Below are 26,375 nucleotides of genomic sequence, written 5' to 3'. Positions count from 1 at the left end.
AACCTCTCCAGGCGGGGTCGCCCGGCTCCGGGGGCTGAGCACTGGAGCCTGAGATCTCTCCTGGTGTGGACCCGTCCAAGCCTCATAGCTCAGCTCCTGCCCGCAAGGAGCCATCATCACCCGGCCCAGTGCTGCTGGAAGCGGAGCCTGTGCCTCCGCCGTCTGAGCTCCTAGGAGCCCTGAGACTTCCGCTGAGACCATTCATTGGACAATGCCTCTGGTTTCACTCACTCGGGATGGGAGGGCTCAACAGAATAGGCTTGTGGAATAGATAGAAACAGCGGACAAAGAGAAACCAGAAGGCTGCTAAACTTAGGAATCCTAGGAACAAGAACAAGCTAGCACAAAGAAAAGAAAATTCCAGGAAAAAATTTTTAAATTTAAGATCAGAGTATAGGAAGGTTTGAGAATATGAAAGAGAAGGGTTGACAGTAAATAGTGTAGAACAGGGAGAAGGCAAGAAAAAAATAGCATGTAAATGGAGCTTGTAGACTGAAAAAAATGCACAACATAAAAGTTGGGAATTATGTTTTATTCAGTGGACTTTCTGAGGACTTCAAGCTGGAGAGGCAGCCTCTCAAATAGCTCTGAGGGGCCGCTCCAGAGAAGTAAGGAAAGAGCCGGGATATATGAGTTTTGCAACGAAAACTAGGTAGTCGGAACATCACAAGATTACTGTTAATTTTTAGAAAACCTATTTTTCAAGTTAGTGAATTTAGCGCTTTTCTATGTATGGAAGGTGCAAGAGTCTGGGCTCATTGAAAACATTTCTTTGATGTGCACCTTAGCTATCTAAGGCCAGTATCCTGTTCTATCCCATCTTGAGTTCCCTCAGGACTCACCGTCTGGGGTGGCTGTAGTGCCTGATGGCTTGACGCCCCAGCATCCTTTGTTTGCTGTTAGGGTAGGCAACATTTTTCATCCACAGGCTGTGATGAAAGAAATTGAACAATAGGAACCGAATATCATGTGTCTCTGATGTGGTAACTGTTGAAAATTAGACTGTGTCAATTCATAATTTTTTTTGAGTGGTAGATTTGTCAGTTTAATGCATTATTGTAAACAAGTAATAAATGTAAATGTGTGCACCATTTGGGAAAATGTGTCTTTAACAAAAGATTAGGATTACTCTGTTGCTCAATATCATGTTTCTAATGGGGGAAAAAAAGGAAAACCTCTAAGTATTCTGTAACATTTTTAAAAATTTATTTATTTTATTTTATTTATTTTTGGCTGCTTTGGGTCTTCATTGCTGTGCGCGGGCTTTCTCTAGTTGCGGCAAGTGGGGGCTACTCTTTGTTGCGGTGCTCGGGCTTCTCATTGTGGTGGCTTCTTTTGTTGCGGAGCACGGGCTCTAGGCCCATGGGCTTCAGTAGTTGTGGCACATGGGCTCCAGTAGTTGTGGCACATGGGCTCAGTAGTTGTGGCACATGGGCTTAGTTGCTCCGTGGCATGTGGGATCTTCCCAGACCAGGGATCGAACCCGTGCCCCCTGCATTGGCAGGCATATTCGTAACCACTGCGCCACCAGGGAAGTCCCTTTTGTAACATTTTTACTCTGAAAACATTATGGGTCAAGGAAAAAAAATGTGAATGGAGGGGGAATTTGGCAACTGTGTGTTTGGCAGACGACACTAGTCATTTAAGGATGTTTTATTCTATTTCCTCACATCTTACTTTCTTGCAACTTTGTAAAGATAGATGAGGCAACTCTCTGAGCCATAGTTACCCACTGAGGATGTGAAGTACTTTGCACAGCTCCTACCTCAGGAGTTCAAAGTTAATGATATGGTTTTCATATTCTTTAGCATTTTACCACTTGTTGTCCTTGCTCTGGGCTTCTGTTCCCAGTTGTCCAAACAAAACTGAATGTAAATTCAGAGCGTAAAAAGAAAAAGATGAACACAAATGTTAATCTTTGCTCTCTCTCCCCTTAAAAAAAAAAAAACCCTAATAAAAGTTAAAAGATCAAGAAGAAGTGGGGGAATAATTTAAATTTTTTACAAAAGGTTAAATTCCATAAATAGAAAAAGCTCTTTCAAACAAATAAGAGAGATGAGACTGGGCTCATTAAATTTTTTAAAAATGCAAATTAAAACAATGAGATATAATTTAGACTAATATATGCTAATATGTGAAACTTTTCATTATAACCAACGTTGGTGAACTAGTAACTCCCGAACACTACTGGTAGGAATGAATTTGATAGGATCTTTAGAATCGTAATATGGCAACATGCATTAAACATTTCAACATCAATACTCTTTTGACTGGAAATTTCGTTTCTTGTATAAGCAAGAAATTATATTTAAAAACAAACGTGTTTTTCAGTAAAGGACTGAGAAAAATAAATCATGATGCATCCGCACAGTCTAAACGTATGCAGTCCTTAGAAATAGAATGGATGCATTGTTTTGAAAATACATCCCAGAGGTTATCATTATAGTATGGGGTCCTCAGCTCTGGACAGGCTGGTGGCCGTAGCACCAGGGTTTGGAAGGCATGGTCTGAGTGGGAGGGAAAAGCACTGGGGTTCCCATGCCCAGCTACGAATAGAGAAGAACAGAATTCCAGGACCCCTGCCTCCGTGAGCACTGTCTCTCGGTTCTGAATCCAAATGGGAAATTCTGGCATTTCTCCATCACATGCAGCTACTTTGTATGAAGCACTCTCCTGTGCTGGAGCTGAATTAGGCTCAGACGGGAGCGCCAAGACAAGACTCGGTCCCAGAGCCCCGAGCACCTTGGAACCAAGCCCAGCCCAGCTGACCCCCGCAGGAGAGAGGGACCCGGCCGAGGAACTCGACGGCCCCGTGCTCCAGCAGCTTCCCTTGGCCAGGCCTGCCAGACCCGGCGGCGACAGACAGCAGGACATCGAGACTTCTGACAGCGGGCCCCCTTCTGAGAGCCGCCCTCCTCCGGTCCCCGCTTGGTGGAGCCACGAGCGTCTCCTCTCGGGCTGCTTGGAGCGGTTTGGTCGCACCCTGCGCACCTTGAGCTGCGGCTGCTGCAGGTCCATCTTCGGCGCCTAGGAACCCTGAGATTGCAGCCGGAGTTTTGGGCACTTGCCTGAAAAGATTCTGGGTTACAAAACCTGCCCTCTTGCATGGAATAAAAATGCAGTAAGACCTAACTTCCGAGTTCGTTATCAATATTTGCTTCTCTTTCCCCTTGAGTTTCTCGTTGCAGTTCTGGTCGCTTAGCACTTGCAACTTGCTTGTTGGACAGCGAGCGTAGGGAAAAAAAATACTGATATATCCGCTATTTCGCCCAGCTGGTCGTTTGCCCGTGGCAGTACCGCCCGTGTTGCGGAGCCGGAGATTGCTCGCCGGCTGCCAACAGCGGTAGTCGCCTCCTGCGGGCGCTCGCTCCTTCCCGGTACTTTTAAGTGTCCGGGGACTGTTTTCTGGGTCGAGCCTCTGATTAGTGCACCGGGAGGGCGGTTTCCCCGTCCATCCGGAAGTGTTTCCGAAGGAGCGCGCCAAACCCGGTCGTGTTTCTGGGCCGCAGGCGGGTTGACTCTTTCTCGCCGGCAGCACAGCTACTTGAGCAGCCCCGGGTGTTTTCCTTGGCAAAAGCGGTAAGCTGCACCGAAATCGCCGGTTTCTCACCCTCTAGTTCCATCGGAGTGCGGGGCGTGGCGAAGCTCTCCGCTGCAGAATCCCTAAATTCGGCCTGGAGCTAACTGGGTCCTAGCATCGCCGCAGCCCCGCCCTCCCACGCCTATCTCATAGTCGTATCCCTTGGGGGTGGCACGGAGACCCTGTTCCCGTTGGCACTTTCCGCGGTTGTTCTGAGCCCGAGGGTTTTCTTTCACAGAACGCGTCTGCCTAGATGTGATTACGGTGAAAATAAGAACCTTTTTTTAACCTTTGAAATTTTGGTAATTACTTTGGGGCTGTCCAGACTGCACAGTTTGATTATAAGTGATTACCTTGTTCCATTTCCAAAGAATGACATTTTTTAATTACTATCAGAGGCATTTTCAAGAAATAACATAAATTCAAGTGTTGCGTATGTTTATGAGATAACGTAGATTTCATTTTGCTTAGGCGGCCTAAACGGTTTGGTTGGCTCTAGTTATTTTGAAGCATGGTGGATTGTACATTCATTTATCATTCTTCATTAAAGGTACTGAAGTTTTAAATTTTTATATTGTTTTATGTACACCTTTAAGTAATTAATTTTCAGTATATTAGCTTATTTGGAAATGATTTAGATATTCAAGGAACATCCATCATTTAACTTTGTATAAACATTTATGTTACTTATAGCTACTTACATTGCTGTGTATTATGTATATGTTTGGATTTGATATTAGACATTTAACTGTCATCTTAGGTTATTTTTCTTGCTGACAAATTCTGTTAGATAGAGATAGCATGAGCTTATTTGACCAGTAAGCTCATGTAGATAAAGTTTTATAGTAATCTTTACAATTCTGAAGACATGGGCATTTTATTGAAACCTAAAAACTTAAAGTAGCCTATATTTACCAAAGATTATTCCAGGACATATGAATTTGAAAAACCTTTTGGGTTAGTTTCTATAATTCTGAGAGTTCATGACATAATTTATATAATTATTTTTCTTTTGCCAATTAGAGATCTTTAAACATATCACACATACATAACATACATACTTACATATACATAAACCTTTAGATACACAGTAACAGATTTACACAAATAGACATACACAGATTGTAGATTTGTAGATATTGTAGATTTTATTTTAAATTTTTAACTATGTGTCAGGTGCAATAATACAAAACTCAAAAGATTAGCTGATTCAAAACTGTGATGCTGGGAGATAGATTAAGTTAATGTTACCCGTTTAGATGGCTAAAGCTTTCTACTGTTTTTTTTTCCATTATAAAGATTCTTTTAGTGAAGCTATTTATGGAATCATTTTGTCTTTTAGTAGCTTCTGCATACAAATGAAAGAATGAATTCTATTGCCTCCAGAGTTTCTGGGATTCTCTCTGTTTTTCTGGGAACCCTGAAAGTGGTCTCATGTAAAAGTTCCCCGAAGTGGCCACAGTAATTACAATTGTTGATGAAAATTCAGTTAACAAGTTAAGAAGAAAAAAGGCAATTTTATTTGAGTCAAACTGAGGATCATAACGTGGGAGACAGGCTGTCTGAAGCTCTGATAACTGGTCCTACTGTTAGCAAAGACACAATCATTTACATTTTTGAAACCAAGAATCCTTCATCAAAATGACATACTGACGTTTTACATAAAGTCTACCAAAGATACACAGTCTAGGTAAACACAAACGAATTGAGCAGTAAGTCTCAATGACCACCTACAGAGTTGGAAAGAATGCTTATCTTTAAGAAGTCACATTGCTAGCATCGGAAGAAAGGAACAAATTGATCTTTGCTGTGGAGCAGCAGGCATTCCCATCTTTGAGGAGGTCTGGTTAATATTTGATGCAGATGCATTAGGGAGGGAGGAGGCTCAAGTGAAGAGAGAAGAGAGAATTTTATGCTTAACTTTTCTTTACCTGTCTTAAAATATAATTTCCTTTTTCACTTTCCCCTTTTGATCATTAATCTTTAGATAGCATTAGGTGATCAAATATTTGTTCCCCCAATAACAGGGTCTTTGCTTATTTGCTCTGGATCCATCATGTCCCTCAGTCTTATTACCCCAGTTCTTTCTTTCCTTTTTAGGAGTTATGCTAGTAGAATGCCTGGCAAAGGCTGATAGACAATCGTGCTCCAACAGACGCTTACAGCTTTTTTTAAAAAAATAAGGTCCAAACCATATTTGTGTGGTGGGGTCAAAATTCCCCGTTTTTGTTACCGTATCTGTTTGTCTTCTTTAGTAGCAATTTCTTGAGCTTATAGATGACATCTTTTACTGGATTAGCACAGTTAACAGAGAGCAGTGGACAGAAAATTTCAAGGCTTTATGGTGTGAGTATTTAAAGCTGCGTGTTTGGCTGCAGCATCAGCAAGCTGATTTCCTTTAGCTTCCATAGTGTCGGTTTGGAATGTCCTGGTGTCAATAATTGCTAACTGGTTTTTTGGCAGTTGTATAGCAGTTAATAATTGCAATCTGTTTTTCATTTTTTAGGTTGTCCTGAAGAGGTTAAAAACCTCATTGTTCCCATAGCATTCCAAAGTTGTGTGCCACTCCAGAAGGCATTGCAACTGTCAGTATAAATATTTGCTAGCTGGTTTTTGCAAGTTGAAAAGCTAAGGTTAGGGCAATTAATTCAGCTTGTTGTGCTGACTTTTTCTGGTAAATAAGAGCTTTCACTTATGTTCACTGTGAATGTTATTGCATATCCAACTCTATAATGCCCCTGCTTATCCTTTAAGTAGAACCCATCTGTAAATCAAATTAGATTAGCCTTATCAATAGGAGCTTCTTGTCATTCCTGGGAACAAGAAGATAATCTGTTAATAAAATGCAGTCGTGATCGTCTTCTTCCTGTAGTTCTGGAAGCAAAGTTGCAGGCTTAAGGTTATTACAGAAAGCAACAATACTTCATAAGAAACTAGTCGGTTTACAGAAGTGCTGAGTGTGGTGAGAGTTTAGAAGGACTCAACTGAGTGTGGAGCATAAATAAACAATACCCCCATTGCTATTTCTTCAATAGTCTTATGTAAGAGTGAAACAGCCCCCATACAAGGTGGAAGTCCTTTTGCTACAGAATCAAATTTAGTTTTAGAGCATAAAAGCAAGTCATCTACAAACATTTTTGTAAAAGCATCAGAGTAAGACAACTCTATAAGTGACAAAACACTTAAAAAACATGGTTAAAGACCTGATTACAATGCAGTTGTTAAGGAAATTGGGCTATTTCTGTGACATACAACACTTTAAAATAATAACTAGAAATATGACTGAGAACATACCACAACATTTCAAATTTTAGGGAGTTCATATAATTTCTAGAACATTAGAACCTTCTAAGAAGGTTTATCATTACTTATTTGACAATATTTCCCATGTAATTTAACATACCAAAAAAGGCTAATTAGTTTAATATCTCTCTTTGAGGTGTTCAGGGACCCTCTGAAACATTCCGAAGTTAACTAGAGGTCAAAAGAACATTTAGAATTTGATTTGAGGAAGTTTGTCAAAGACACCAAAAGGTTTTTTTTTTTTTTACATCTTTATTGGAGTATAATTGCTTTACAATGGTGTGTTAGTTTCTGCTGTATAGCAAAGTGAATCAGTTATACATATACATATGTTCCTATATATCTTCCCTCTTGCGTCTCCCTCCCTCCCACCCTCCCTATCCCACCCCTCTGGGTGGTCACAGAGCACGGAGCTGATCTCCCTGTGCTATGCGGCTGCTTCCCACTAGCTACCTATTTTACGTTTGGTAGTGTATATATGTCCATGCCACTCTCTCACTTTGTCACAGCTTACCCTTCCCCCTCCTCATATCCTCAAGTCCATTCTCTAGTAGGTCTGTGTCTATTCCTGTCTTACCCCTAGGTTCTTCATGACATTTTTTTCCCTTAAATTCCATATATATGGTTTAGCATACGGTATTTGTCTTTCTCTTTCTGACTTACTTCACTCTGTATGACAGACTCTAGGTCCATCTACTCATTACAATTAGCTCAATTTCGTTTCTTTTTATGGGTGAGTAATATTCCATTGTATATATGTGCCACATCTTCTTTATCCATTCATCCGACGATGGACACTTAGGTTGTTTCCATCTCCTGGCTATTGTAAACAGAGCTGCAATGAACATTGTGGTACATGACTCTTTTTGAATTATGGTTTTCTCAGGGTATACGCCCAGTAGTGGGATTGCTGGGTCATATGGTAGTTCTATTTGTAGTTTTCACAGCAAGATCCTTTTTGACCCACCTCCTAGAGAAATGGAAATAAAAACAAAAATAAACAAATGGGACCTAATGAAACTTCAAAGCTTTTGCACAGCAAAGGAAACCATAAACAAGACCAAAAGACAACCCTCAGAATGGGAGAAAATATTTGCAAATGAAGCAACTGACAAAGGATTAATCTCCAAAACATACAAGCAGCTCATGGGGCTCAGTATCAAAAATACAAACAACCCAATCCAAAAATGGGCAGAAGACCTAAATAGACATTTCTCCAAAGAAAATATACAGACTGCCAACAAACACATGAAAGAATGCTCAACATCATTAATCATTAGAGAAATGCAAATCAAAACTACAATGAGATATCATCTCACACCAGTCAGAATGGCCATCATCAAAAAATCTAGAAACAATAAATGCTGGAGAGGGTGTGGAGAAAAGGCAACACTCTTGCACTGCTGGTGGGAATGTGAATTGGTACAGCCACTATGGAGAACAGTATGGAGGTTCCTTAAAAAACCAAAAGGTAAAAAACAAACAAAAAAAAAAACCAAAAGGTTTTAAACGTTTGGCTAAGTAGGATCATAGTCGCTGTGAAACAATAGTCATTTAACCAAAGTGACAATAAAAAATTTCAAAGGCAAATGCAGAAAGTTACAACAGATTGCTTAAGAGTTAGTAAAGAAACTTTACAAGCTATTTATCAAAAGAGATCAATATTTCAAGAAAACTTTTTTCTCTTAACACAGTAAGAAACAATTTCTAGTTTTGTACAACTTTACTATCAAAATTCATTCACTTGATTAAATTCAGTCTATTCTTAGTCTTTCTTGACCATGCATAAAACTCTTTTTTCAGGGTTCCTTTTTAAAAATTTCTTTTATTAAAATTTTTTTTCTGATCCATGCATCCTTCATTCCATCACCAATGGCTGTGCTGCATCCAAGCAACAGTACACAAACTGGCAACCAACCGCAATTCACCTGTACAACGATCGGAGGCTTACAGTACATTTAATGCTTTTAAATTTGGAAACAAATTTTTTTAATAAAACCAAAGAACCCTCAAACCCAAACCCCCAACCAATCAAGTAGTGTAGCAGTTTTAAGCATCTTACACTTCTGATGCTTACTGGAGCAACTCCAGTGTGAAAACCCAAATAACTCCTAAACTAGAAAGATTAGTTTAGTGAAATTTTAATTACATAAATTTTTCAAAGCATAAACTTGTAATTTTTTGTCTTGGAAGTGTTATTAAATTTTTAATAGAAAACATAGGAATAAAAACATATTAACAGGGACTTCCCTGGTGGCGCAGTGGTTAAGAATCTGCCTGCCAGTGCAGCAGACGCAGGTTCGAGCCCTGGTCCAGGAAGACCCCACATGCCGTGGAGCAGCTAAGCTCGTGTGCCACAACTGCTGCGCCTGTGCTCTAGAGCCTGTGAGCCACAACTACTGAGCCCACATGCCACAACTACTGAAGCCTGTGCACTTAGAGCCCATGCTCTGCAACAAAGAAGCCATCACTATGAGAAGCCCATGCACTAAGTACATGCCTATATCAATTAAACCATCAACTTAATCTTATTTTTATTCATTAAAAATCCTAGATCATGTGATTCTTTAAAAATTTTGGGCTAGTTTATGTTATATTTAGAAATATTTGATTTGTAAGTGCTTATTTTTAAGTCAGCTCTTTAACAAATTAATTTCGATAACACCATCCGAAGGTAGACACATATTATATATATAACATACACACAGACATATGAATATCCAGAAAGACACAGAGATCTCATAGTTTTCCTGCTTGAGTTTAAAAAGGTTTCTTTTCCCTTTTATTCCCTCAGTTTTAAGTTCTAATTTAGCCAGAGCTGTAGTCTCAGGCGATGAGCACTGTGTTTAAATTTCAAGGGCATGATAAGTATTATAAATCCAAGCTTTCCCCTAGAAATACTTTTATTCTCTGAGTCAGAATTTTGGAAACATGTTTTATCAAGCTGGCTTTCTCTGCTTATGAAAAAAACAGTTTTGGAATGTCAGAAGAGCTCTATCCTGGCCATTTAAGAGTTAAGATCATGCTTACAAGTGTTGGCTTCGTTCCAATTGTACATGAAGCCAGCTGGAGTTCCAGTGCCTGGCTGTCCATCAGGGAGCTGTAGAGCCTTTGAAGCATGTTTTCCCATTACTAATTTGGTAGTCTAATTTAGATATGATCTGAACAAATTTCTCAGGGCAGTGTGATGAATGCCATGTGTGCTGCTTCTGAGCCTAGCTCCCCAAGGAGTTACCCTGGAGTCGGTTCCACTCTTCTGTGTGTCTCGGTTTCTCCCTCTGACAGTCTAAAACTACCGTGAGTGCTTGGAGCACTGGGTGATCAGCCATAATTATTGTGCATCCCCATGAGCAGAATTTACTTAATGGTTGTAGTGGGATCCCCTGTGGGACCACTGCTAGTCATAAGGATTGACCCTCAGACACTTCTGCTGGGTTCCCAGTTGCCTGAGAATGCCTTGTGGCCGCAGGAGCAAGGGTCCCTTTTCTTTTGAGCTGCAGGCTAAGTCTCTCATTTCACTAGCAAACATATATACAACATATACACCATATACACATATACACCACATATACACAATATTTCCAACTTAAGCCAAAAGCTTAAAAAGCCAGCCAAGCCAGTTCACTCTAAAACTCCCCCTAGGTCCTTGCCTAGGAAATGTCAGTACATCCCTGGGACTCCAAGTCCCAAGAAAAATAGCTTGAGTAAAATTTAGGATGTCATTTAAAGCAGTGATGTCCGGACATCAGGAGAACTCACCAAAGCACCTGAGGAATACCTAGAAGCCTGTGGGGCTCAAAGGGCCGGGGCTGGTACCAAGCACCGGTTCGGGGTAGACTCCAGGTTTCCACTGGTGGATGTCTCTGATATCCTGCCAACTATGCCAAGCAAATTTACAGAAATTCAATTAACAATGAAGATAAGAAGCAAAAGAGAATTTTAATTCAAGTCAAACTGGGGATTATAACGCAGGAGACAGAAGCTGAGAAGCTCTGAGAACTGTTCCTCCTGTTAGTAGAAGGCACAGTCATATACATTTTTGAGACAAAGGATCCTACAACCAAATGACATGCTGACATTTCACATAAAGTTCACCAAAAATACATTGTCCAGGTAAACACATACAAAGCAAGCAGTATGTCACTATGACCCCCTATAGAGTTGTGAAAGAATGATAATCTTTAAGAAGTTGCATTGCTAGCGTCAGGAAAAGAAAAAAAAACTTTGCTGTGGAGCAGGCATTACTGTCTTTGAGGAGGTCTGGTTGATGTGTGATACAGATGCACATTAGGGAGGGAAGAAGGAGGCCGAAAGGGGTGCAGGAAGGGAGAGAGAGAGTTTTATGTTTAAATTTAATCATCCGATAGTTCACCCATTTTCCCAAAAGGCTCAAGATTGTATTTCCCGTTTTGGACCAAGTAGAACCCATCTTTGCCTTTAGATTCCCTAAGGCAACTTAACTCTGCCCGTTTTTCAACAGCGGTTCAAAAAACATGGAATCACGAGTTTTCCCCCTTTTGAACAGAGCAGGGTGACTTACCAAGAAGCTTCCATAAAGGTCCCTCAACAGAACTGGAGGGCACAACACAAAGGGAATAGAGCTGGGTTCCCAGATCAGTCACAAATCAGTGAGCACAATGGGTTCCAGCATCAGTTACTCACCAGCCTTTGGATTCTTAATGGGTCGTCTTTCCATCCTACTTTTAACGACAATAATTGTTAAAAGAAAACTCAGAGTTTTACTGGATATTGAGGAAGAAACAAACTGTTCGCAAAAATGAAGATTTCAAACTGAAAACTCGTATGAAGCTCAAAGGCTTGACATCTCCGGGAAGCTTATAAAATAAACAAGAGGAAGTTGTTTGACCTTTACAATGATTGGCTATTAAATACAATGGAGGTTTCCAGAGGGCAGGGGATTGGTTAAAGTGATTATCTTTTTCCGTTACAGGAAGACAAGGGTTTTTTGTTTTTGTTTTTAAATGATTTTCAAAGGTATTTACAAGAAATAGCTTGAGTTAAATTACCCTTATGTTTTGAAATAAACTCGATTTAGTTTTGTTTACGTGGCTTATTCGGGTTTGTTTGCTGGGGGGGGGGGTTTCAAACCTGGTTTCTATTTTATTTCATTTCACCCCACTTCATTCACCTCATCTTATCACCTGCAACTCCCATCTTTCTCGGTGTGAGCACGGCTCAGTTCTCAGTGTCCGCAGTTTCTAGGTGGCAGCACCCTCGAAAGCGCCAAAACGGACATTTGACTTTGGCCACAACGCCGCTATCTGCGCTGTGCCTCCCTTGCTGTGTCCCGGCACCCTTAGGCGCTCTGTGTCAGTGTTTGGTCGGTCGCGGTCCCGGCAAGTGCACTAGGCCGGCGTTTTCTCAGAAGTAGTTTCCACTAGAGTGCAGCCGGAGCTTTCTCAGGGTCGCAGCCCCGCGGCCTTCCCCATCCCTCGCAGCGGGTGGCTGGCAGCAACGCAATTGCTTTGAGCCATTTTCACATAGCGAGTTCCGCATTAGCTATGCTGCACATTTCACTCATGCTAGTCGGAGTGTGCCCGGGAATGCGCTTTGGAGCGTGGCAAACACCGATTTAGCGAGAGTGACAGCGATCATCTAATCCTAGGACTGCCCCTTTCAACGGTGTTTTGCTGTTTGTTTCTCGTAGGGCTAGTTTCTCTGAACGGTTGGCTTGTAAAAATTCTTTTCCGGTGTGTTTTGCTCTGTTGTTTTGTTTTCACATGTATCTTCATTTTAGGATTTCTTATGCATTTGTAGTATTTTAATTTACATGTAGTTTTCTACCGAGTTCCTGAGTGTGTCTGCGCTCAGCGGCAGCTCCCTGGGCCGCCTGCGCCCGGGAGCGGAGGAGCGCCGCTGGGTCTCGGCCGCGCTAGCGCCCCGTTCCGCGCGCCGCGGGTGCTGCGCGGGGCCCGGCTCCTGCCGCCCAGTCCGCGTTTTCTCAGTCGCACTTTCGCCAGCAGCGTCGAGCGGGCGCTTTCACTTTGGCCGCCACCCTCAAGGCGCCAAAGGGAACTCTTCTCCCTCGCGTGGGCCTGGGTCCTATGTGCCGTCGCCTTCTCGGTCCTAGCACCGCTCCGTTCGTGGCCAGCCGGTTCAGCGTCGCGGCACCGTGATTCGCGCCCGTCTGGCGCTCCGTTGGCGTTTTCGCTAGGAGCGAAACCGGCCGCCGTTTTCCGGACACAACGCGAATTTGCACCCAGTGGGTGTCCAGTAGGCTGCAGCACCGTTCCTTCCTCCAACCCCGAAGTCTCTCGGCCGCTGACCGCTAGTTTCTCAGAGTTTCTTGGGGACTTTCCAAGGCGCCAGGCGCCTTACCTCGCTGAAGAAAAGGGGAATTCAACTAGAGTATACGGCGCGTGCGGGGCTGACATGAGGCACTGTTGCGGTCCCGCACACACCTGCGAACTCCCCCGGAGAGGAACCAGCACCAAGGAAGAACACCAAGAGCCAGTGTAGATCAAAAGTATATTAGTACAATCTTTTTTTTTAATTTATTATTATTTTTAACATCTTTATTGGGGTATAATTGCTTTACAATGGTGTGTTAGTTTCTGCTTTGTAACAAAGTGAATCAGTTATACATATGTTCCCATATGTCTTCCCTCTTGCGTCTCCCCAAAAGTATATTAGTAATAGGCGTTTATTAAGCACAGAAACACAAACCGATCGATCGGGGCCTCTCCCAAAAGAAGGGTGAGACCCCGAGCCTTCACACAGGTGCTGTTTTATACCCCAGGGTAAACAGGATGTTCGTGCTAATCTTAACATCTCGGGTCGGCCACCTGGAACTCAGAACTTTCCTGTTCACAATATGCTTGGCAAGCAAAGCTCAGTTTTCCCAGAGGCTAAGTAAGTCACGCGGTTAGCAATAAAAGCAGTTTTAGTACAAACAGTTTCAAACCAAAGCATTCCACCATTGATTCCAGGCATTACAATCTAAACTATAAGTTCTGGGACAATGTGTCTCGCCACATTCCCCCCTTTTCTTGTAAATCAATCAAATCCTGAATTCTGTTTCATCGGTATCTAAATGAGCATATGTCCTTCTTAAAGCTAAGATTTTTATTTCACTAATTTTTTGCTTAACAAACTTAACTAAAGCATTAAGTATACAGGGCCCAACTAAAAGTCCCAGGAATAAAAGGATTACTGGTCCTGCTAAAGCTGAGAGAAGAGTAGTCATCCAGGTAGACCAGGTATACATTCTTTGGTACCAAGGCTCAGAGGCCTGTCGATTCTTTTCTCTTTCTTCGATATTCTTCCTCACAAGAGCAAGGGAGTCTCGCACTACTCCCGACTTATTAGCATAGAAGCAGCATGTTTCTCCTAGAGCAGCTGCACATAACCCACGCTCTTTTAAAAACAGTAAATCTCGTCCCCTTCTATTTTGTAATACCATCTCGGCCAAGGAGTCCACCTGATCCTGTAGGGTTGTAATAGATGCAGTAAGATGTCGTAAGTCAGCATCTATCAAAACCTCTAAATTCCTCAAAGTTTGGTGGCTAGTGATGAGTCCCGCGGTTCCTATAGCCGCGAATCCGGCAAAACCTAGTCCTACCAACAGGGGAATCAGAATAGGTACCGCACGATGAGATCTTCGGGACCCTAGCAGGTGGGCTCTTCCTTCAGTCCCTTGGAATAGATAAATCTGGGGTAAAATATGAACTAAAATACAGATGCTACTATATTTAGTAGAGCTTACACAAGGGGTGATGTCTTTCATACAAGCAAACCAAGTTCCCCGGGGGGAGCGCAATATATATTCAAAACCCGGCGCACTGGGAATGCTTATAGTATGATTACAAATATCATGGTAGGGTGTTAGGGTCACGTTAAACCCTTCACGAATTACACATGTTCCATTTCCCTTTACATCTCCCAAAGTTACATGGGGGTCTTCCCAAGAGCACCCTCTTGCATCCGTTGTGTTGCGGATGTGAGTTTCATTTTGTCCTATTGAAGCCCGAATTGCTAGCCCCACATAATAGGGAGGCTGTGGTTTGTAACAAAGCCAGCAGTCCTCAGCCAGTGAAGGATCAGTTTTGTTTATGAGGACATGTACTTCTTCTACTTGTTTAAGGAGGGTGTCCTAAGGTGATTCCTGCAGAAGGGTACTTTGGGTAGGAGGAGGCAGTTTAGCCTCCTCGTTGGGGGAACTCAGGGCTGTGACCGGATTGAAAATGGGTGCCTGAGGTCGGTATTGATTTCTGTTTGGTCCTATGGGATTTAGTGTTCGGGGCTTTTGTACTCGTTGGAGTGTGAATAAAGCCCCAGGGTCTGGACCATATATATATAATCTTATTCCCCAAGTTTGCCCCGTTGTCCATACCTCAGAGCTTGCTTCTTTAATACACAACTCCAAAGGATTACATTCCCTTGGGTTTTTGCAGGTGGTACTTTGAACCCGCCATAAGGTGATCAACGGGGTCCTTATTAGTTACCCATGGGGCCAAAGTTTCACAGCCCCATGCTCCACAATAGTATTCTTCCTCCAGGGCACATTCTGGGCTTCCCTCCCTGGGGCAAGCGTACCATTGGGTATTTCTAAGGGCTTTGGTTACCTCAGCGCTGTCACAGCCATGGGGTTGACTTCCAAATCTTCCGTAGCCTTTGTGGCCATAACCTCTAAGACTGTTCCCGACAGCACAAAGATCGAACCTCAAACAGGGCCGAGTTGAAGAGGTTTCATTTTTAGTTATAGTGAGGCCCGTAATTCCATCTCTCAATTCCCAGACATAAGGGTACCCTTCTGCTAACAATATGATTCCTCCTCCATTTGGTCCTCCCCCCCAAATTTTCAATAGTCCCCATATTAACAAGACTTGCGAATAATGCGCAGCTTCAATGGATCCTGCGGATGAGCCTGGGCTTTCCATGTTGGAGGTTCTCCTTCTGGCTCTCCCGCTGTGTGGTCCTTCTTTATCCTGCTGTAATGGATCCAAGTCCGCACGCCGTCAACCTTGACTGCGGTCGGGGTGGTCAGCACAATGAGGTGAGGTCCTGTCCACTTGGTCTCCAGCGTCTGGGGGTTATGTTTTTTTCACCCAGACCAAGTCTCCAGGCTGTAAGGCATGGGGTACAGCAGGGGGTGATGTAAAAGCATCTTTTAACAAAGGTTTAATAAAGTCTTGAAACCGTTGCAAAGCTAGAAGAGAAGTGATTAAATTTTCCCTCTCTGCCAGCAGATGGAGCTCTTCCCTAATCCTAGGCAGAAGAGGAGGAGGAACACCAAACATAATTTCAAAAGGGGAGAATCCCTTCATATAAGGGGTGCATCGGACCCTCAAGAGGGCCAGGGGGAGGACATCTACCCAATTTTGGCCAGTCTCTGTAATTAATTTTGTCAATGTCTCCTTCAAAGTCCTATTCATTCTTGCTATCTGTCCTGAGCTCTGGGGCCTATAAGCGCAGTGTAATTTCCATCTTATCCCCAGGGCCTTACTAACTCCCTGTGTGACCTGCGCTGTAAACGCTGGTCCATTATCTGTCCCTACCTGAAGCGGCAGTCCAAACCTTGGTAAAATTTCCTGCAACAATTTCCTTACTACTATTGAGGCTGTCTCTTGTTTTACCGGCCAGGCTTCCACCCATCCAGAAAAAGTGTCTATGGCAGTAAGTAAATATTTATATCCATATTTTCCCGGCTTAATTTCTGTAAAGTCCATCTTCCAAAATCGGGCAACCTCATTTCCCCGGTACCTCTTCAAATCCTGGTGTGAGATGTTGGCTCCTTGGTTCACTTGAGCACAAGTCACGCATCTTCTTGTAATCTGTTGTATCTTCTCCTTTAGTCCTGCTATTCGAAAATGTTGTTTTATTAATTCATATAATTTGGTGGAACCCAGGTGGGTCCCTTCATGTAGACGATGAATCAATGTTTTTCCCAAAGTTTCCGGTATGAATACTCGCTGGTATTCATCTTCGATCCAATTCTTCCCTTCTGCCTCCGTTATTCACCCCCCCCTTTTTTTGTAATCCAGTCCAAATCTTTGGGGGAATATTTAGGAAACCGAGGCAGCGATGGATCTGGAAGTAAATTGGTAAGCTTGGGCTTTTGAGTTAAGACCTTAGTAGGAGTTCCCATGGCTGCCTTGTCGGGCTGCCTGGTCAGCGAGTCTATTTCCTTTGGCTATTGGGGTTTCATCTCTTTGATGTCCGGGACAATGTATTATAGCAAGTCTTTTTGGTTCCCATATTGCTGCCAAAAGATTCAATATTTCTTGTTTATTTTTAATGGTCTTACCTTCTGCAGTCAGGAGGCCCCTCTCCTAGTATATCTGTCCATGTACATGGGCTGTGGCAAAAGCATATCGGCTGTCTGTGTATATGTTAGCGGTTTTGTCTTTTGCCAGTTGTAAGGCTTTTGTAAGTGCAATCAGTTCCGCCCGTTGGGCCGAAGTTCCGACGGGAAGGGACTGTTGCCAAAGAATTTCTGAAATTGTAGTGACAGCTGCTCCAGCTTTGCGCGTCTCTGCATCTGTTAAGCTGCTACCGTCAGTGAAAAGAGTCAATTGAGGATTTTGGAGTGGAATGTCAGTCAAATCAGATCGCGGGGTAGTGTAGGTCTGAAGGGCTGATAAGCATTTGTGGGGCTGGAAATCTTTTTCTTCTGATGATTGAACCGTGGTCGGCAAGAGAGTTGCTGGATTCAATGTTGATGTAATTTCCAGAGTTATCCTGTGTTGGTCCAGGAGTAATGCCTGATATTGTACTATTCGAGTATTAGAGAGCCAGCGCTTAGGTGGGATACGCAGCAAAGTTTCAACTGCATGAGGAGTAAAGACATTTAAGTTCTGTCCCATAGTCAGTTTATTAGTATCTCGTACCAGCAAGGCAGTGGCAGCTATCTGCCTTACACAGGGTGGCCAGCCAGAGGCCACAGGATCCAGCTGTTTAGAGAGATATGCTATGGGTCTGCGCCAGGGACCTAGTCTTTGGGTTAGCACCCCTCTAGCTACTCCCGACCGCTCGTCGATGAAAAGTTCAAATGGTTTATTTGGATTTAGGAGTGCTAGGGCTGGGGGTGAGGTCAAAGCCTCCTTGATGTTCCTAAAGGCAGCGGCCCGCTTTTCTGTCCAATCTCTATAGTGGTTCCTTTTAATGCTTCATATAAGGGCTTGGCCAATTCGGCAATGCGTGGTATCCATAGACGGCAGTATCCGGCTGTGCCCAGGAATTCCCTGAGTTCTCTCCTGGTCTTAGGCTCAGGGAGCGCCAGTATGGCCTGTGTTCGTGATTTCCCCAGCCATCTCTGTCCGTCCTTCAAAATATACCCCAAATAAGTCACCTGATTTCGGCAAATCTGAGCTTTTCTCGTAGAGATTTTATAACCAAGTTCCTGTAGCAATTTTATTAGTCCTTTTGTCCCCTTTAAACATTTCTTAAATGTCTCCCCTGCTATGAGTAAATCATCCACGTATTGCAAAAGAGTCACCTCAGGGAATTGGTTGTGGAAAGGCTGTAAATCACATTGTAAAGCCGTACTAAAAAGGGTAGGGGAGTTTTTAAATCCTTGGGTTAGTTGAGTCCAAGTCAATTGGGTTGGTTGTCCCGTTTCATTTGTCCATTCAAATGCAAATAGCGGTTGGCTTACAGGTGCCAAAGGAATGGAAAAGAAGGCATCTTTCAAATCAAGCACAGAGTACACTTTGCGTTGTGGAAGAAGTAGGCTTAAAAGCGTATATGGATTTGGAACCGTAGGGTGTATGTCAGCCACCCTGTCATTTACTGCCCGCAAATCTTGAACAGGTCTATAGTCATTACTATTAGGTTTCTTCACAGGGAGAAGGGGGGTATTCCATGGGGAATGGCAGGGGTCTAGGATTCCTTCCTTCAAGAGCCGTTCGATGTGAGGGGTAATTCCCCCCCTGGCTCGGTCATTCATAGGATACTGCCGTAACTGAATGGGGCAGGCTCCCGCCTTCACTTCAATGACCACAGGCACTCTATGTGCCGTTCCCCCAAAGGGATGGTTTTCAGCCCATACTGTGGGGAATTCCTGTTTTAATTCAGCAATAAGGGGGTCAGTTTCAGGGCAGTCCGGCCCCAATAGCAGTCCTTCCTCTTGCAAAGGGACCGTAATTAAAATTGTGGGTATCCTGTCTGGTCCGAAAGCAAATTTGAAGCCGCCTTTGTCAAACTTGATACTGGCTTTTAACAGCTGCAATAAGTCTCGTCCCAAGAGGCCTTCATATGGGCAGTCAGGCATGACTAGGAAGGAGTGGGTGACTATTTGTCTGCCTAAGTCCACCTTGCGGTTAGCAGTCCAGGAGCATTGCTGGGTTCCAGTAGCCCCCTGTACAAGGGTGGTACCGGGCAATTTTGGTCCAGAGTCAGTTTGTAAAACCGAAAAGGTGGCTCCTGTGTCTATGAGGAAGGTCTCGGATTTTCCCCCCACTTTAAGGTTTATCAAGGGCTCGGGGTGGGGGTGGGGTTAGAGCCCTGACCCCTTCAGTCTGAATCTATTTCCAAAATTTTAGGGGCAGCTGGTGACTGTTCTTTCTTGGTCACCAAGTCTGGGCATTTATTTTTCCAGTGGCCTTCTTCCTTGCAATAAGCACATTGATCTTTCTTTAAAGGTACACGAGGGCCGGGGGTCCTTTTCTCTCTTTTGGGTTGGAAGCCTGACCATTTCCTATTGTTAGGTCTATCATTTAGGACTGCTGCCATTACCTTAGATACCTGCCTCAATTGTCTTATTTTGGTTGTTATAAATTTTTAAGGCTATTTCCACCAATTCTGACAAATTTTTCCCTTCAAATCCATCTAGTTTTTGTAATTTCTTCCTAATATCTGGGGCGGATTGGGCCACGAAGGCCAAGTTAACAGCCCGTCTATTCTCAGGGACCTCGGGATCGATAGGAGTCCATAATCGGTAGGTTTCCAAAAAGGCTGATGGGGACTCCATTTGTCCCTGAGTAACTTCAGTGACCTTAGACATGTTAGTTGGCTTCCGTGCCTCCACCCGAAGTCCTGTCAACAGAGCCTGGCGAAAACGGGCAAGGGCCTGTCCCCCCCCCGCCCCTGCTCTGTATTGGGGTGCCAGTCTGGCCTGGTTGTCGGGAGGACAGTCTCAATGAGGTTTAGATTCTCAGTTGGTCGCCCGTCTGGTCCCAAAACCTGTTTTCGGGCTTCCCTCCGAATCTTTTCCCTCTCCTCGGTAGTAACTAAAACCTGTAACAGCTGTTGACAATCATCCCAAGTGGGTTGTAACAAAAACTGTCTCCAGAAGAGAAATCAAGGCCTGTGGTTTCTCTGAAAAGGGAGGATTTTGCAATTTCCAATTATAAAGATCAGTAGTAGAAAATGGCGTGTATGTAAGAAAGGGTTGCGCTTCCCCCGGTCGGGGAGGCTGTTGACGCAAGGCGAGGATGGTTTGGGCTGATTCCTTGATTTGTCTCCTTGAGCGAGTATGATGTCTCTTTGTTTCGTTCCGCGGAGTGAATCTACATTTGGGGAAACATAAGGAGGGGGAGGTGCGGAAACTTCAGGAGGAAAGGTTTCCTCTTCTTCGGCCTCCATGAGCGGGTCTGAAAGTCCTTTTGGATCGTTTGAATCACCCTTTTTATCTCTAGTAAGTTTTGCAGAACAAATCTTATTTTTGTTTTTGGTGCAGTTTTGGCGGGGGGAGCCAGGGTTTTAGCCATGTTGGTGGCTCCTCCACCAAAACTCGCCAACTTTCGATATATGGAATCTGATCATCATGAACCTTAAACACAATTGCCTCAGTGGCTACAATAGGAGGAAGGGAAAACGTACCTTCGGATGGCCATCCAACACCAAATGTAGGCCATTCGAGTTCACAGAAAGTACGTAATTTTCCCGGACTTACTTGACTTCCATAGCCCTTGGCGACCTGCCGAAAGTCTCCGAAGTGACTCAGGACGAGTCCCAAGGGTGTTGGGGTCTTACTCTTACCTTGACCCATGCTTACTGTTGGATGAAAAGTTAGAACAGAGAACCACAAAATCCAAACAAAGATAAAAGCGAACACAGTAGTAGAGGAAAACAAATAGAAAGACCAGTGACCTGATAAAAGAAGGTCCCAGTTCGAGGTCGGGAAGTTAGAATAACGAACCCGACGTTGAAACCCCAGCGGGGGATCACGGCGTCCCGTGATCTCCCCTGACTCCGGACTTATAGCCGCGTCCGGCAAGTCCCTATGAGTCTTAGAAATGTTGCCGGCAACCCAAGTCTGATAATTCACCCGTTGGAGATGCAGGCGTGGTCGTCGAAGGGAGGGACCCTGTTTCAGATCTTTAACTTCCACTTCGTAGCTTCCAAAGACAGGGAGGGACACTGTTTCAGATCTTTAGCCTCCACTGTCCGATCCCGGACGAGCCCCCAAATGTTGCGGTCCCGCATACACCTGCGAGCTCCCCCGGAGAGGAACCAGCACCAAGGAAGAACACCAAGAGCCAGTGTAGATCAAAAGTATATTAGTAATAGGCGTTTATTAAGCACAGAAACACAAACCGATCGATCGGGGCCTCTCTCAAAAGAAGGGTGAGACCCCGAGCCTTCACACAGGTGCTGTTTTATACCCCAGGGTAAACAGGATGTTCGTGCTAATCTTAACATCTCGGGTCGGCCACCTGGAACTCGAACTTTCCTGTTCACAATATGCTTGGCAAGCAAAGCTCAGTTTTCCCAGAGGCTAAGTCACGTGGTTAGCAATAAAAGCAGTTTTAGTACAGTTTCAAACCAAAGCATTCCACCATTGATTCCAGGCATTACAATCTAAACTATAAGTTCTGGGACAATGTGTCTCGCCACAGCACTGAGTTAGAACCATGTCCAGCACGGTATAAACGCTCGGTTAAGGTTAACTACAGTTCTGCTTATAATCGTTCTCCTACTGCGATTTCTCAGGGGCAGCAAAGTTCAAGAGGATTGAACTCGGCGGTGTCTGAAAATTTGTACTATCTTCCCTGGGAGCTGTCCCCTATAATCTTCTCACCTCGCTTTTCTAGTTTCCGGCACCGCAACCCAACCGCACCCTCCCCCTCGTTTCCCTGCCAGGATTCCATGTGCCACCTTTGTAGACGTGGGTGATGTGACTCAGCTGTTACAGAAACCCTGGCCTGTTAACTGGGAATTGCAAACATATTATTTTTATAATCTGTTGGACCACGGGGTGATAGTTTACTTTTTCAGACTCTAAAAGAATTTTTCCAGTAAGGGCTAGCTTGTGGAACATACAGCTTTAACAAGAGGGCTGCTGATGTGTGTTGTAGACACTGATAGGCCTTTATTAGAATACTTTGGGTTTCTACCTGTCCTTTGTATACATGAGGAAGGAAATCAGAAAGCACAGGAAATAAATGATATTCTTGAATTTAATAAAATTTTCATTTAATCCTCAACATTTCCAGTTAGTATTTCAAAATACTTAATTTGGGGAGAATAAATGAACTATCCCTTGAATCATGGTGAGAGTGATTTATCTGTATTAACTTGTTTGCCATTATTACTGGTAGTATTTGCAGTACAATTCTACAGTTATTTTGAGCAATTCTAAAATCCAAAATTTTCTGCAGACATACCCCTTTGAGTTTAATCTAAGAGGTTAAAGTGTACTCTATATCCAGTTAACATGAATATTAATAGGAATGGGTGATTACTGGGTAATGTCCTGACCCCACAGGCAGGGCTACTGTCTTGCAGGGCAAGCACATATCATCATCACTTCATGATTTACACATTCTGAATTCCAACCAAAATAATTTCTGAGATGATTTTGTGGACCTGTAATTTTTCTAGTTATATAGAAATGAAAAACAGAAATGGAATCATGATACACATACCATTATGTAACTAGCTCTTTTTTACTTAATATCTTATACCTACATAATAACACTGCACTTTTCAAGTGCATATGTTCCATTTTGGATTCAATTTTTTAAATTTCTAATATCTTATTGTTACAGATTTCCCAACATCCATGTTTTGGCTTTGATCATCCTCAACTTGTGGGAATTTTGTTTGTGTGTGTACTACAGTGACCAAAAGTTAACATTATGTGTCAAGAATATGTTCATTGTGAATTTAATTCGTATCTTTATATTCCCCTTTAGATTACTGTACCAAATGTACTGTCACTGCATTACAGAAGGTGTATATTGCCCTACAATGTCATGATCATTGGTGTAATAAGGTATGTTTTGAATTTATATGATTGTTTAATATTTTGTTTTTAAATTTTGGTGAGTTTGAACATCATTTTACTCTATTTTTAAAGAAGCTCGTGCTATTTTATTGCATTATGCTTTCAACAGATATTTTATAGCTAATTTTTTTGGATTATGTTTAAATAGACTTCATTTTACCCTATTACCAAAAAACCGTAGGTGAAAGTGAGAATGGCCAATTTAGTTATAAATAAAGCAAACAAAATTTTTAACTACATTCAACTTCTAATTGATATAAATGATGGGACAAAATCCACTAGTTACATTATGCAATTACTGTTTTATGAACCCTTCTCTCAAATATTCTTACATTCTCACCCACTACTATGTCTTTGCTTATGTTTCTGGGTTTTATTCAAAGCCCTTCGTACTTGCTAGCTATGTGATCTTGAGTTTCAAATGAAAACTGCAATATTAATACGTTACATCTATGGAGTAAATATTTAAATCCTAATACTTTATGTCGTAGAAGATGATTGGAATAAGTGAGGATACCTTTGTTCCTCTGGATAGAACCATGTAATTTAATTCCTTTGGAAGAATACTATATTTATGGACTTGATGACATATTTATGATCGTTTAGAAAATAAAAATGAAGTAACTATGGTTCAGGCCTCCAAAATGGAGCCAAGTGGCCATTGTGGATATGGTTTCAGGCACCTTTCTGCCTCACTGAGAACCTGAACTTTCTGAACTGTATCAAATTCAAGGACACCACCAGTCCTTTTCAAAACAATACCTGCTAGCAGCTGCTAGCCCAACCTTGTAGTTTCAAAGTTCCTCCCCTTCACAACTATGTAATGATTTCCAACACCAACCAAACCCTGCTTAGCAAGCATTCTTACTTCTTGCCAAGGCCAATCCTAATTATTGAAAAATAATTCATGTAACCTTGCTCTATTTTTAAGCTTCCCCCATTTTGTAGTTCATCAGAACACAATTCAAGTGCTTTCTTGAATCTATGAATCCCCTGGTGCAGTCCTAACAAACCCCAAATACAAGTTTTTTTTTTAACATCTTTATTGGAGTATAATTGCTTTACAATGTTTTGTTAGTTTCTGCTTTATAACTAAGTGAATCAGCTATATGTATACATATATCCCCTGTGTTCTTGGAATTTTTGGTTAACAGACTTGTGCACTTGCACAAGCTCAAGCATATAAAAGTCTAGCACAAAGGGCTCACTGCTAGAGGTTGAATTGTAGGTAATGGCAACCTTGATCTATTCCAGAAAAGAATCTCCTGTAACAGTCAAATGGATGATCAAATATTGCAATGACTCCAGGATTACAATGAGCAAAGTGCACTTCTACAGTATCCAGCATTACTATTCAGCTTCATAACTGAAAGAGCCTATGATGGTGATTATGTATGCTCTAACACACTATCTAAATATTAAAGACACTCTAAAATATTTACTAGAATCCCAATTATATATCAAACAACGAATAGGTTCACCAGAAAGAAATTTACCTAAGTCCTTATCCTTAAATGTTTAAGAAGATTCCAGCACCTTGATTCTTACAGAAGTTAAGTCAAATGCACCCAGCATGGTTCATCATTATGTCTTACATGACTTAAGGCTAGTTCTGTAGATGGTTTCTTCATCTGGTCCTTCAGTGGTTACTGGCTGCAATAGTCATGGTTTCCAGCAAAACAGAATCAATATAAAGGAGATTCTCAAGGTATCCTTGAGCTTGTGCAAGTGCACAATCCTTAAATATGGTTTTCTTCCAAAAGAAACAAAGACCAAAGTAGAAAATGAAAGTATTTTAGAATAAAGGCATATCAGTGTCCACAACACACATCAGCAGCCCTCCTGTTAAAGCTTTCTTTCTGTTGGCAGTCTTAGAGTCTTCTGTTGTCTCATCATTGGGTCTTTCCCCCCTTTCAAAGAAGCTCTCCAGCAACGTTTGTTTTTTACTCATCTTGGCTAGGGCTAGCTTGTGGGCTTACCAAAACTGTGACTGAGAAAAGTGTGCAGTGTGGGAAAGAGACATGGATGGAAGTGGTAAATAAAATAATAGGTGGGCTATGCACGGACTAAAATAAGTGTCAGATTCTGACTGCCACCAGATGCAGCTGTACAATTGAAGTACATCAACTCACTTGCCACTATAAAGCCTGCCACCAGATGCACCTTAATTGTCACTTGCCTCTCACTGATAGGGTTTTGATGAATCTGCAAGCAATTGATTTATTATGGTCTCTCTGCTAATGATAATCTGTATTTGCAGCCGCTCCCCAGCACTAGCATCACCGCCTCAGCTCCACCTCAGATCATCAGGCATTAGATTCTCATAAGGGGTGCACAGCCTAGATCCCTTGCATGTGCAGTTCACAGTAGGGTTTCCGCTTCTATGAGAATCTAATGCCTCCGCTGATCTGACAGGAGGAGGAGCTCAGGCAGTAACGCGAGTGATGGGGAGCGGCTATAAATACAGATGAAGCTTCACTTGCTCGCCTGCTGCTCACCTCCTGCTGTGCGGCCTAGTTCCTAATAGGCCACAGACCAGTTATCCGTGGCCCAGGGGTTGAAGACCCTTGTCCTAGAGTAATGAAAATAAAGGCAATAATAAACTAATGGGACCTAATTAAACTTAAAAGCTTTTGCACAGCAAAGGAAACCATAAACAAAACGAAAAGACAACTCACAGAATGGGAGAAAATATTTGCAGATGAAGCAACTGACAGGGGATTAATCTCCAAAACATACAAATAGCTTATGCAGTTCAATAAGAAAAAAACAAATAACCCAATCAAAAAATGGGCAGAAGATCTAAATAGACATTTCTCCAAAGAAGACATACAGATGGTCTGTTTTGTTATGTTTGTTCCTTTGTTTTTTTAGATTCCACATATAAGTGAAATCATACAATATTTGTCTTTCTCTGTCTCACTTATTTCACTTAGCACAATATCCTCTAGGTCCATCCATGTTGTCCCAAAGGGCAAGATTTCATTTTTTGTTTCTGAGTAATATTCCATTGTATAGTTATACCAAATCTTCTTTATCCATTCAACTACTGATAGGCACTCAGGTTGCTTCCATATCTTGGCTGTTGTGAATAATGCTGCAGTGAACATAGGAGTGCATATATCTTTTCTATTCAGTGTTTTTGTTTTCTTCAAATAAACCAAGAAAAAATGTAAAGATTTTAAATATTTAAAAATTAAAATAACAGTATAAAATAAAAAATAAATATAAATGAAATAAAATAGTAAAAATTAAAATTCCTAAAGTTGCACATAAAATATTAAAATTTAAAAAATTTTA

The 26,375-nt window shown here is 42.4% G+C and overlaps 1 protein-coding gene across 8 annotated transcripts in view; it reads left to right on the top strand.

The window, feature by feature from the left end:
* Nucleotides 1-3,489: 3,489 nt before the first annotated feature.
* The window catches only part of SELENOP (selenoprotein P), a 129,574-nt gene continuing 106,688 nt past the window's right edge, over nucleotides 3,490-26,375 (top strand). For all 8 annotated transcript variants that reach the window (XM_022598209.3, XM_089908822.1, XM_089908823.1 and 5 more), the window contains exons 1-2: nucleotides 3,490-3,579; nucleotides 22,984-23,063. The gene's annotated coding sequence lies outside the window, so the exon portion shown is untranslated. The remainder of the gene's footprint in view (nucleotides 3,580-22,983; nucleotides 23,064-26,375) is intronic.

Source organism: Delphinapterus leucas, chromosome 3 (assembly GCF_059928025.1).
Source record: "Delphinapterus leucas isolate spDelLeu-1000000601 "Yukka" chromosome 3, BTC_Dleu_Yukka2, whole genome shotgun sequence".
In the NCBI taxonomy this organism is placed as follows: Eukaryota; Metazoa; Chordata; class Mammalia; order Artiodactyla; family Monodontidae; genus Delphinapterus; species Delphinapterus leucas.
This window is presented reverse-complemented; position numbering and strand designations above follow the sequence as displayed.